Source organism: Odocoileus virginianus, chromosome 20 (genome assembly GCF_023699985.2).
Source record: "Odocoileus virginianus isolate 20LAN1187 ecotype Illinois chromosome 20, Ovbor_1.2, whole genome shotgun sequence".
NCBI classification, from domain to species: domain Eukaryota; kingdom Metazoa; phylum Chordata; class Mammalia; order Artiodactyla; family Cervidae; genus Odocoileus; species Odocoileus virginianus.
Window position 1 is genome coordinate 11,336,930 of NC_069693.1, and position 14,201 is coordinate 11,351,130.

A 14,201-nucleotide genomic window follows, 5' to 3' on the forward strand; every position below is an offset into this window, starting at 1 on the left:
CAGCTTCACACAAGATAAATGGTTTTTTAAATTGGGGAGTGCTGTGTATTTAAAAAAAAAATTCTCCTGGGGACTTCCCTAGTGGTCCAATGGTTAAGACTCTGTGCTTCCACTGCAGGGTGCAGGTTCAATCCATGGTCAGGGAACTAACATCCCATACAAAATTTTCTCCTAGATTATAAATTAAGATGCTCTTCTTTTAAGGCAAAATAATAAGGACTTCCCTGGTGGTCCAGTGATTTAGAATCCACCTGCCAATGCAGGAGACATGGGTTCGATCCATGTTCTGGGAAGATTCATATGCCTTGGGGCAACGAAGGCAGTGTGCCACAACTATGGAGCCCATGAGCTGCAACTACTGAGGTCAAGTTCCTGGAACCAGTGCTGCACAACAAGAGAGGCCACTGCAACGAGAAGCCTGAGCACCGCAACCAGAGAGTAGCCCCAACTTCCCGCAACTAGAGAAAAGTTGGCGCACAGCATGGAAGACCCAGCACCACCAAAAATAAATAAATAAATAATAAAAATAAAACAAAGTAATAAAGCTTCTCTTTTTCAACTAACCTGGAAATACCTCTATAGTACATTAAGCTAAAAGGTAAACTTGAGAAAAGTCTGCCTGGATGTTGTTCTCAACTGGGAGTGCGGGTCAGAGTCACATGAATGAATGTCGCTAATACAAATTCCCATGACCTCCTAGCAGAGAGTCAGATCTGGAAAAGCTGGAAGGAGGTTCAGGTGAGTATTTGCACAAGGCCAACACATGGTTTCATTTTTCTCCTCTCACAGGGAATCACAGAGAGGGGAAAAGTCTGGGAGGAGATCTGCCAAACAGTTAACCATGGTTATCTCTAGAAGGACAAGTGAAGGAGGAATTTTACATCAGACTTTATACAATTTTGCATATTTTTTTGCAATTGCAATTGTTGACAAGTTAGGTATTACATTTCTCTGTAAGCCAAGCACAGAGATATGCTCTTAAATACATAAATCATCTTAAGTAGTCAGCAAATTTATCCTGTGTAACCATTATGCTATCAACATCTGACACAGCAAAGAAGATGCGAGAGACAGAGAGAGGCGCAGGGCAGAGGGTGGATGAGAAGGAGACACAGGGAGATGAGGAGAGGTGGGAAGGAGAGGCAGAGAGGTGGGGCAGAGACCAACGAAAAGACAGAGGAGAGGGGGAAAGATGCAGAAAGAGAAAAATGTGAGAATAAGAGATCGAAGGAGACACAGAAGCAGTGAGTGAGGGCTCAGATACACAGAGACACAGAGGGAAACACAGACTCAGGGAGACGGAGACAGAGGCAGAGAGATGGAGAGAGAGACAGAGGGAGACAGAGATCTCTTGTGAAGGTTCTGGGGGCCAGGAGGGCTGCCCTCCCTGTGACCTGCTAGCTCAGCCCCGGGAGGACCTCACGGCCCTTTCTCTCTCACAGCGGCTCAAGCTCTAGTCCGGCTTCTTGAAGCACCTTCCTGGCGCTCACAGGCAAGTCTACAAAAACCTGCAGGAAGTCAACGCCTTCATCAGCCACAGTGTGGGGAAGACCCGTGAAACCCTGGACCCCAACTCGCCCCCACTACTTCACCCTGCTCCTCCCAGACTTCACCGACTCCTACCTGCTCTGCTTGGGTACAGTGGGATTCCAGAGAGGCAATGGTGTGCGGGAGGGGAGGAGAAAAAGACGCGGGGTGAGAAGGGAGGAGAAAGGAGTAGAAGAATCGGGTGAGGGGAGATTCTGAAGGGGAAAAACATTAGCAACTGGTGAAAAGAGCCACAGAGGCAGAAAGAAGCCGGGAGAGGAAGGGGGACAAATACACCTAAGAGGTGGAGAGACGGATTGAAACCAAGCAAGGCTGAGGCAGGAGAGAGATGGTTGAGCACAGAGGAAAGGAAAAAGGGCCAGACGGTTTGAGACCCGGAAAGAGGTGGAGGAACCCAGAGATACGTATGTGCAGCAGGGCCCCAGCCTCTCCTGATGAGAACCCTGCCCCTCTGGACACAGGAGAAGTCCAACCCCATCAGCAAGTGCCACAAGTGCAACCTCATCGTCTCTGCTCTGTCGCTCTTCTTCCCTGGCCCTGAGACCACCAGCACCACACCCCGCTATGGATTCCTGTTCACACTCCTATACCTGTAGTTGCAGGTGGGCGGACTGGGGACAGCCACTTGGGGGAGGGGCATTCTGACCCCTCTGGGGGCTGCAGAAAGGGTCTAGTGGTCTTCTGTGAACCAGAAAGGCAGTGTTCCTCTCTTATACCAGGAGCACTCTAGGGTTCCTTTCCCCTTTTGGCCATGCCCTATAGCAAGAGGATCATATTTCCCTCATCGGGGATTGAACCCATGCCCCCTGCATTGGAAGCTCAAAGTCTTAACTACTGGACCACCAGGGAAGTCCTGGAGCACTGTAGGTTCTGAATGACTCCAAAACTAAGTCAGCCTGGTTGGTGGATGGATGACTGAAGAATCTGTCGATGTGGGGAGTTCCTTGGTGGTCCAGTGGTTAGGACTCAGTGCTTTCATTGTCTTGGCCCCAGGTTCAATCCCTGGCAGAGGAACTAAGAGCCTGGAAGCAGAACAGCATGGCTAAAAAGAGAGAAAGAGAGAGAAGCTGTCAAGGTCTTTTCCTCCATCACTTAAGGATTGACCCATCCATTTATCCACCTGTCTATTCTTTCATTCATCAGTTAAACTAATTCATCATCAGATTCTTTCATCTACAATTCATCTAAGGACATACACTTCCATTCTTTATTTGGATAAATTGATTCCTCTGTTGATCTTTTAAAATAATTATTCACTGAATGAACTGTGATTGATACATTGGTCCCTTTATTCATTCATTCATCCACATACTTTTCTAAAACTAGGTAACATACCTTAATCCTTCCATCATCCAGTTTTTCAATTCATCCTTCATCCAATCTATTTTTTGATTTATGTACTTAGTAGTTGACTCCTTTTTTCACCCTTTGTTTATATATCTATTATTCAATCCACCTAACCACCCACTTATTCCTCTATTTATTCCTTTAAAACAATTCATTAACTTTATTCTTCCATAAATTTAACCATCCACCATTCATGTGGTTTACTGGTTAATCATGTTCATTTATTTATTTGTCTATGGATCATTTAGTAATAAATTATTAATTAATTGATCTTTGATAAGGAAATAATATATCCATTCATTAACATTCTTCTATTCATCAGTCTTTCCATTCATGAATTGACCCACTGCTTGATTGATTGATGTATTTATTTATTTTTCCAGTTGTTTGTGGGTTAATTCACTGATCTTTTTTTTTCCCACTGATCTGTTTTATTATTATATTCCTGAGGACCTAGCACATTGCCACATCTATAATACACATACAGTAAATATTAGTTCATCTTAGAGGAGAAGTTTCAACAGGTTCATACCTTGAGTTTTCAGTCTGAAATTCTGAGCAAAACTGGGGTGCACATGTGTGTGCATACTTGCCTCTGCATGTTGGGAGAGTATTCATAACATTCATTAGATACCAGCAGGTGAGAAATCCTACAGTTTTCCCACTTCGCCTCCTGCCACAAGCTGGTTACTCAGAGGGGTGTCAATGATCAAACCATTTCCTATAGGTTTTTCTGGTTTCATTGGCCCAGCAATGAATGGGCCAAGGTTCACAGAACACTGAACTGTGTTCCAACATAGAAAGCAGCGTTCCTGGAGAAATGTCTCTGTAAACAAGTTTCACTGGTCCCATGCTTCTGTACAGAGAGAATCCACAAGGAGATTGACCAGGTGATTGGCTCATATCACCCTCCAGCCCTGGATGACAGAGCCCAAAGGCCGTACATGGACACAGTCATCCATGAGATTCAGAGATTTGCAGACCTCATCCCCATTGGCATGTCCCACATGGTCACTAAAGACGCTTATTTCTGAGGGTACATCCTCCCGAAGGTACAGCACCTCACTGGGTTCCCATTATCTCCTTTGTGTGAGCCTCCTACAACAACTCTTTTGGTTGGATCACTCACTCTTGTTTCATTATGTCTAGTGGTGGGTTGGAGAGGGAATAGAAGTATCTTTTAATCTTGTGACCCTCCCCTCAGGGCACAGCAGTCTATCCCATCCTGAGCTCTGCTCTCCACGATCTGGGTTACTTTGAAAAACCAGATGCCTTCAACCCTGACCACTTTCTGTTTGTTTGTGTTTGTTTCTTAAATATTTGGGCCACTCTGTGGGGCATGTGGGATATTGGTTCCCTGACTAGGGATTGAACTGGCGCCCCCTGCATTGGAAGTATAGAGTCTTAACCACTGGACTGCCAACATGGTCCCCCTGACCACATTCTGGATGCCAATAAAAGTAGGCTGGACCTGCATTCCAGAGTACAGGTGCCATGGCCTCCTTGAGACAAACAGAGGTCTTAGTTCATGGGGCAGTTAGCCTACACCACTTGCTTTACCTGTATTCACCCATCTCATCTTCACTCCAAGCCTAGAAGGGGCTAGAAAAGTGAGATCACATTCAAAGACACATCTTGGGAAGCTAGACCTTGGGCAATTATTTTTAATCTCTTGACTGGTGGGTTGCCATTTTCTCCTCCAGGGTGTCTTCCAGATACAAGGATCTAACCTGCGTCTCTTCTGCATTGGGCAGGCAAATTCTTTATCACTGAGCCACCTGGGAAGCTCCACACACATTGGTGTCAAATATCTGTTGAGCACTATGCTGATCCCGAATGTTTTATTGGGGTTTGAAGGTAGTGCAGCAGGTAAGTCACATCAAAACACAGTTTTTGTCCCAGGAAATTTACAGTCCAGTAGGAAGATGAGCATAAGTTATGGTCACAAAACAACCTATAATTAAATGACTGCTTGCAATATGCTTAAAACTGCTTGGCTATGTAAATCCATGGCTGATTCATGTCAATGTATGACAAAACCTACTACAATATTGTAAAGTAATTAGCCTCCAACTAATAAAAAAAAAAACTGCTTGGCTAAAGTACATGCTCAGAGGGCAACTCTTTTTTTTTTTTAACTTTTTATTTTTTTAATAATAATTTTCTTTCTTTCTTTCTTTCTTTCTTTCTCTCCCTCTCTCTCTCTCTTGCTCTCTCTCTCCCTCTCTCTCTTTCTTTCTTTTTGGCCATACTGGGTCTTTGTTGATGCACAGGCTTTTCTCCAGTTGCGGCAAGCAGGGATAGCTATGGTACCCGAGTCTCTCATCGCGCTGGCCTCTCTCGTTGCAGACCACGGGCTCTAAAGCGCACGGGCTTCAGTGGTTGCAGCACTGTGGGTCCTGGGCCCTAGAGCACCAGCTCAGCAGTTGTGGTGCATGCGCTTCACTGCTCCGAGGCATGCGGGATTGTCCCAGATCAAGGATCAAACCCATGTCTCCTGTGCTGGCAGGTAGATCCTTTACCAGTGAACCACTAGGAAAGCCAAAGGGCAACTCTTATTCAGATAATTAATCATAATTATGATAAGTGCTCTAAAGCCAGCTTTGGGAACATAAAATAGAAAGTACTGACTTCCCCTGGTGGGTCGGTGAGGAAAAGCTTACCTGAAGCAGGGGCTTCTAAGCTATGACATCATGGAGGAGTATCAGCCAGCCACTGGAAGGGGTGTTCCTTCAGAGGGAGAAGCAAGGTCAGAGCCTGAAGGTGGAGATGGCGTGGCTCATCTCAGAAAGTAGAACTCTGGAAGACCCGCTTACAGAAGTCTTGTCTGACTCTTTGCGACCCTGTGGACTATAGGCTACCAGGCTCCTCCATCCATTCATGGAATTTCCAGGCAAGATTACTGGAGTGGGTTGTCATTTCCTTCTCCAGAAGATAGCAGTGAAGAGCTCAGCTGGGCAGGGCCTTGACATGGGAAGGAGTCTGGATTTGTCCTGCCTGCCAGGGTGGGGCTGGATGGGGGTAGTGGTGGGGATTGTGGGGGGAAGTTGATAGGCTCTTGACATGCTCTGGCTTCTCTCTCTCCCCATTCTCCACTCTTTGACCCCATCCAGAGAAAATCCCAATGCCCAGAGTCCTCCTCCCTGGGGAGAAAGGTAGACCCCAGCATCACGTCCCTAGTCTTGAGTCGCACAGGTGACTTCAGTGACCCAGGACTCCTAGCTCCTTGCAGTACAATGGCTTCTTCCCTCATTTCCTCTTCATGAGAGTCAGGCGACACGTGGGGTGGGGGAGCTGAGGGTCAGTTTCTCCATCCATGAGTCCTTTCTGAATTTAGAGAGGGGCAGAGATGTGGCAAATAAACAGACAGATAAGGACAGAGGAGTGAGGAACACAGAGAAAGACAGGAGAGATGATGGCAGAAAGAGAGTGAATGTGAGATAACAGAAGAAGGTAGAGGGTGAAGTGAAGTGAAGTGAAAGTCGCTCAGTCGTGTCTAAGTCTTTGCGACCCCATGGACTGTATAGTCCGTGGAATTTTCCAGGCCAGAATACTGGAGTGGGTAACAAGGAAGAGAAAAAGAGAAGACAGACAGAGCAACAGCGCCTGGGAGGAATTAGAACCATATGAAAATACTGAGATGGCCAAGGGCAGAGATAAAGAGCCAAAGGGTGTCCAGTTGCAAAGCCCCAGGGATGGGGAGGACCAATGGGGAGGAAGCAGAAGTCGGGCGGTTTTGGAAGAGCCCGGTTGCAGAACCAGTTACTGGAGATGAATCAGCTGGGAGCTCCATTCTGAATATTCGTAAGCTTATGTATCCTAACTTGTAAATGTGCATAGAAGATGTGGGTTAAGTGTTACTCAAAAAATGTTAACAAACACTAACTTCTTTACCTTCATAATAGCCCTACAAGATAGGTGCTGTTCTTCCCACATTAGACATGACAGGCATCAAAAATGTCAAGTCAGAAATATGCACCTGCCTATATGTGGAGGCTTCCCAGCTGGCACAGTGGTAAAGAATCAGCCTGCAAATGCAGGAGATACAAAGGATGTGGGTTTGATCCCTGGGTTGGGAAGATCCCCTGGAGTAGAAAATGCAACCTGCCATTTCCTTTTTTTAAAAATTAATTTAAAAAAATTAATTAATTTATTTTCATTGGAGGCGAATTACTTGACAATACTGTAGTGGTTTTTTGCCATACATTGACATGAATCAGTCATGGGTGTTCATATGTTCCCCATCCTGAACCCCCTCCTACCTCTCTCCCCATCCCATCCCTCGGAGTCATCCCAGTGCACCAGCCCTGAGCACGCTGTCTCATGCATCAAACCTGGACTGGCAATCTATTTCACATATGGTAATATACATGTTTCAATGCTATTCTCTCAAATCATCCCACCCTCGCCTTCTCCCACAGAGTCCAAAAGTCTGTTCTTTACATTTGTGTCTCTTTTGTTGTCTCACATATAGGGTCATTGTTATTATCTTTCTAAATTCCATATATATGCATTAATACACTATATTGGTGTTCTTCTTTCTGACTTACTTCACTCTGTATTATAGGCTCCAGTTTTATCCACCTCATTAAAGCTGATTCAAATGCATTCTTTTTAATAGCTGAGTAATATTCCATTGTGTATATGTACAACAGCTTTCTTATCCATTTGTCTGCTGATGGACATCTAGGTTGCTTCCATGTCCTGGCTATTATAAACAGTGCTGCAATGAACATTGGGGTACACGTGTCTCTTTCAATTCTGGTTTCCTCAGTGTGTATGCCCAGCAGTGGGATTGCTGGGTCATATGGCAGTTCTGTTTCCAGTTTTTAAAGAAATCTCCACACTGTTCATGCCCATCATACAGATGAGTAAACAGAGGCCATGCAATGACCAGCTTGGTCTAAGGTCACCTGGCTAGTGAGTGGAGAAGCGAGATTCACACTCTGGTTCCCTGCCTCTTGAACTCAAACTCTTCACACAGCTCCTTTCTGTCCCAGAGATAGAGTTTAAAATGAAGATGAAGTTCACATCTGGTAACAAACCAGCTTAAAGTGTATAATGAGGTGGCATTTAGTTCATTCACAATCCTGGCCATCACCAGCACTATCTAGTTCCAAACATTTTCATCACCCAGAAGAAGACCCAGTACCCATTAGCACTCAATCCCCATTTGCCCTTGCACTCAGCCCCTGGCAACACCAAATGCTTTCTGTCTCCATGGACTTGCTATTCTGTACATTTCATATAAATAGATCATAAAATGCGTGGTCTTTCATGTCTGGCTTCTTTCACTTAGTGTGGTGTTTTCGAGGTACATTGACACTGTAGACCATAGGTGTACACAGAGTGGACCCCCGACTTATTCATCTTCCTGCTTCTCCCACCTCCTTCCATCCATGAAGGCCCCATCAGCCCATGCCCCCTGAGCTGTGTAGCTCTATATGGGGACCTTGAGCCCCTGTCACTTCAGTTCAGTCACTCAGTCGTGTCTGACTCTTTGCAACCCCATGGACTGCAGCATGCCAAGCTTCCCTGTCCATCACCAACTCCCGTAGTTTACTCAAACTCACATCCATTGAGTCGGTGATGCCATCCAATGATCTCATCCTGTATTGTCCCCTTCTCCTCCTGCCTTCAATCTTTCTTATCATCAGGGACTTTACGAATGAGTCAGTTCTTCACATGAGGTGGCCAAATTATTGGAGCTTCAGCTTCAGTATCAGTCCTTCCAATGAATATTTAGGACTGATTTCCTTTAGGATTGACTGGTTTGACCTCCTTGCCTATATTTCCCTTCTAATGCCCTGCCACCCAAATAATCTGAAGCCTGACATCCCTGGGGCAGGTGATGATCCCTGCCAGCTTAGTTGCGAACCGTTTATTGTTGGGTCACTAAAGAGCTTTGAAAAAGTGAGAATTCTCTTTCACACCTCCATGCCTGTTCCTTGAGGGAAAACCTATTGTCTTGGTCATCAGTCTACACTCAGCACCTGGAGAAGTGTGTGATGGGTGACAGGCATCTAAAATATTTGCTGAGTGGGCTTCCCTGGTGATCCAGTGGTTAAGATTCTGTGCTTCCACTATAGGGGACTGGTTACACCCCTGGTTGGGGAAAATCCCGCATGCCATGATGTGCAGCAAAATAACATAAGGTAAAATAAAATAAAATTTTCCACGGGGAAAAAAATGAATGAGTCGAGAAACCCATTGGGGCTTCCCTGGTCCCTCAGTGGTAAAAGAATCTGCCTCCCAATGCAGGAGATGTAGGTTCAATCCCTGGTCCAAGGAGATCCCACGTGCGGTGGGACCACACTTACCGAGCCTGTGTTTTAGAGCCCAGGAGCTGTGACTACTGAGCCCACGTACCGCTGCTACTGAAGCCTGCACGCCTCAAACCTGAACTCCCCAACAAAAGAGGGCACCACAGTGAGAAGACCCCTGCACTGCCACCTCCACCCCTCGACCCTTGCCCCTGCTAGCTGCAACTAGAGAAAAGAAGTGCAGAAATGGATCCAGCACAGCCAAAAATAAATAAATAAATAAAACTATTAAAAAAAAAATACGACCCTCCAAACCCAGACCACACGGAGTTAGGTCTCCCATCAGACCCCACCTCCTCCTACACATCTCACTTTTTACAGATGCCCATCCTCAGTGGGCACAGGATGCCCCACTTCTGCTGGCCAGCTAACCTCCGTTCCTCATGATGCAATGCCACAAACCCATAAAACTGTCTGAGAGCTGCCCTTGAGGTGCCACCACCCTGCAACCAGCCTCCACAAGTTCCTGGAGCTGACACCTCCTCCCACCACCTTGGGGGATGTACTCTCCGCTCAAGGGCATTGCCCACCAAGACACCTCCAGCCCATCAGGGGCCCGTGGGGAGCTGGCTTGGGATCCACTGAGATGATAAACTTCATGGCCTCTGCAACCCCTGCAAACTTCGGGCTCCCTCTTGTCTATGGAGAGTTATCAGGAGCTCTGCCAGGGCAGGATCCTGGCACACCTTCCCCACCTATAGGGCAAAATAACAAACAGTGAAGCAGACTACCTTTAAGAGAGACAGCAGTGTCGAAAGCAGGCACGACGACGGCTCTCTCCACCATCCTGCTCCTCATTGTCTTCATTGGCCTCCTGCTTCTCTGGGGCCGCCCTGCCTCCCCGGGGCTGCCTCCCCCCTGGACCCTACCCTCTGCCCTTCCTGGAAAACATCTTGCAAATGGACCACAAGCGCTTCCTCAAGTCATTGCAGGAGGTGAGATGGAAAGGGCAGGTGGGGGGTGGGGGGAAAAGGAGATGAGTAGATGGGAAACAGCTCAGAGGCTGCAAGGGAGCTGGGGGTCAAGTTTGGGTGTGACTTCCCAGGCTCCCTTGGAGACTATCTTCTTCCAGCCATGATCTGGCCCTAGATACATGATAGAGAAGCTACCAGAATTCTTATGAGAAGGAGTGGAGACAAGGTTGGAAGGAGAGAGAAATTAAAAAAATTTTTTTTTAATTATTTATTTTTGTTTGGAGGATAACTGGTTTACAATATTGTACTGGTTTTATTTTAAAAATTTATTGGAGTATAGTTGATTTACAGTGTTGCATTAGTCAGGCGTACAGAAAAGTGATCCAGTTATATATATATATATATATATATATATATATATATACACACACACACACATATATTTATTCTTTTTCAGATTCGTAATCCATATAGGTTATTACAGAATACTGAGTCCAGTTCCCTGTATTATACAAGTAGATCTTTGTTGGTGATCTACTTTGTATATAGTAGTATGTATGAATGTATTTTTTTAGGGTGTGTATATTAATCCCAAACTCCTAATTTATCCCACCTCACCACCCATGTTTCCTCTTCAGTAACCACAAATTTGTTTTCTACATCTGTGACTCTGTTATTTGTAAATAAGTTCATTTGTATGGTTTGTTAAAAAAAAACTAGATTCTATATGAGTGCTATTATACATTTGTCTTAATGTGTCTAACTTCACTTACTATGATAATCTCTAGGTTCAACCATGTTGTTGCAAATAGCATTATTTCTTTTTTTAAATGGCTGGGTAATATTCCACCGTATATAAGTAACAAATCTTCTTTACCAATCCTCCGTCAATGCACATTTAGGTTACTTCCCTTCTTGGCTATTGTAAATATAGCTACAATCACAATGGGGTGCATGTATCTTGTTCTTTTTTAAAAAAAAAGACTTTCAATATAGTCCCCAGTACAGTTTAATAATATGTGCCAAATGAAAGTTCAAAAGTAGTCATAATAAAGATAGATGATAATAATTATCAATACTTTGAATGGTCTGGTGGAAGAACTCATCCTTAATGCCTCTTGTGCAGTATTTTGTAATTGATTTTTATTGAAGTATAATTAATTTACAATGTTGGGTTAGCTTCTGCTGTTCAGCAAAATGAATCACTTATGCATACACATATATCCACTCTTTTAAAAATTTTTTTCCAAATAGGTTAGGTTATTATGGAGTATTGAGTAGAGTTCCCTGTGCTCTACAGTAGTTTCTTATTAGTTATCTATTTTTATATTAGTGTGTATGTGTTAAATATATATATTTTATTGAGGTATAGTTGACTTACAATGTTTCAGATGCACAGCAAAGTGATTCAGTTATACAGATACACATATATTACTTTCAAAATTATTTGTCATCATTGGTTACTACAAAATATTGACTATAGTTCCCTATGCTACACAGTAAACCTTTGTTGCTTCTTGCAATCTATTTTTTAATTAGAAATCTAGAATTCTATTCATACTAAGTCAGACAAGTAGAATCGAAATGCCATAATTTTTTAGCTTAGGCAAAAAGTCACAAGTTTTCAAAAATATATATATTATACATATTATATATATATATTTACACATAAAAAACTTTTCTACTACACTTGATAAGCTTTGAGAAAAAAGATAAAAAAAGAGGGAGAAATTGAAGAACATAAATGAAATGAAGTGGGAGCACTAGATATGAAATAGAAAAAGTGAAACAAATTAGATAAAAGTTGAAGATCATCATATAGTCCAGTTTTTTTTAAACATGGCTGCTCATTAGAAGCATATCTAGAGTAGTGTGTATATGTTAATCCTAGTCTCAATTTATCCCTCCCACCTGTTGTTGTTTGGTAAACATATGTTTGTTTTCTATATCTGAGACTCTAGTTTTGTTTTTCAATTTTAATTAATTTTTATTGAAGTATAGATGATTTGCAATGTTGTATTAGTTTCTTCTTTATAGCAAATTGAATCAGCCATATATACACATATATCCACTCTCTTTTTTTTTTCCATTTATTTTTATTAGTTGGAGGCTAATTACTTTACAACATTGCATTGGTTTTTGTCATACATTGAAATGAATTAGCCATGGATTTACATGTATTCCCCATCCCGTTCCCCCCTCCCACCTCCCTCTCCACCCCATCCCTCTGGATCTTCCCAGTGCACCAGGCCTGAGCACTTGTCTCATGCATCCAACCTGGGCTGGTGATCTGTTTCACCCTAGATATACATGCTTCGATGCTGTTCTCTTGAAACATCCCACCCTCGCCTTCTCCCACAGAGTCCACAAGTCTGTTCTATACATCTGAGTCTCTTTTTCTTTTTTTGCATATAGGGTTATAGTTACCATCTTTCTAAATTCCATATATATGTGTTAGTATACTGTAATGGTCTTTATCTTTCTGGCTTACTTCGCTCTGTATAATGGGCTCCAGTTTCACCCATCTCATTAGAACTGATTCAAATGAATTCTTTTTAATGGCTGAGTAATATTCCATGGTGTATATGTACCACAGCTTCCTCATCCATTCATCTGCGGATGGGCATCTAGGTTGCTTCCATGTCCTGGCTATTATAAACAGTGCTGCGATGAACATTGGGGTGCACGTGTCTCTTTCGGACCTGGTTTCCTCAGTGTGTATGCCCAGAAGTGGTATTGCTGGGTCATATGGCAGTTCTATTTCCAGCTTTTTAAGAAATCTCCACACTGTTTTCCATAGTGGCTGTACTAATTTGCATTCCCACCAACAGTGTAAGAGGGTTCCCTTTTCTCCACACCCTCTCCAGCATTTATTGCTTATAGACTTTTGGATAGCAGCCATCCTGACTGGAGTGTAATGGTACCTCATTGTGGTTTTGATTTGCATTTCTCTGATAATGAGTGATGTTGAGCATCTTTTCATGTGTTTTTTTTTTGCCATCCGTATGTCTTCCTTAGAGAAATGTCTGTTTAGTTCTTTGGCCCATTTTTTGATTGGGTCATTTGTTTTTCTGAAATTGAGCTGCAGGAGTTGCTTGTATATTTTTGAGATTAACCCTTTGTCTGTTGCTTCATTTGCTATTATTTTCTCCCAATCTGAGGGCTGTCTTTTCACCTTGCTTATAGTTTCCTTTGTTGTGCAAAAGCTTTTAAGTTTCATTAGGTCCCATTTGTTTATTTTTGCTTTTGTTTCTAAAATTCTGGGATGTGGGTCATAGAGGATCCTGCTGTGATTTATGTTGGAGAGTGTTTTGCCTAAGTTCTCCTCTAGGAGTTTTATAGTTTCTGGTCTTACATTTAGATCTTTAATCCATTTTGAGTTTATTTTTGTGTATGGTGTTAGAAAGTGTTCTAGTTTCATTCTTTTACAGGTGGTTGACCAGTTTTCCCAGCACCACTTGTTAAAGAGGTTGTCTTTTTTCCATTGTATATCCTTGCCTCCTTTGTCAAAGATAAAGTGACCATAGGTTCGTGGATTTATCTCTGGGCTTTCTATTCTGTTCCATTGATCTATATTTCTGTCTTTGTGCCAGTACCATACTGTCTTGATGACTGTGGCTTTGTAGTATAGTCTGAAGTCAGGCAGGTTGATTCCTCCAGTTCCATTCTTCTTTCTCAAGGTTACTTTGGCTATTCAAGGTTTTTTCTATTTCCATACAAACTGTGAAATTATTTGTTCTAGTTCTCTGAAAAATACCGTTGGTAGTTTGATGGGGATTGCATTGAATCTATAGATTGCTTTGGGTAGTATAGCCATTTTGACAATATTGATTCTTCCAATCCATGAACACGGTATATTTCTCCATCTGTTTGTGTCCTCTTTGATTTCTTTCATCAGTGTTTTATAGTTTTCTATGTATAGGTCTTTTGTTTCTTTAGGTAGATATACTCCTAAGTATTTTATTCTTTTTTTGCAATGGTGAATGGTATTGTTTCCTTAATTTCTCTTTCTGTTTTCTCATTGTTAGTGTATAGGAATGCAAGAGATTTCTGTGTGTTAATTTTATAT

General features: G+C 43.0%; 1 pseudogene; it reads left to right on the forward strand.

Annotated features, from left to right (window-relative positions):
* Positions 1-6,590: 6,590 nt before the first annotated feature.
* Positions 6,591-14,201, forward strand: part of LOC110148805 (cytochrome P450 2B4-like) — a 30,366-nt pseudogene continuing 22,755 nt past the window's right edge.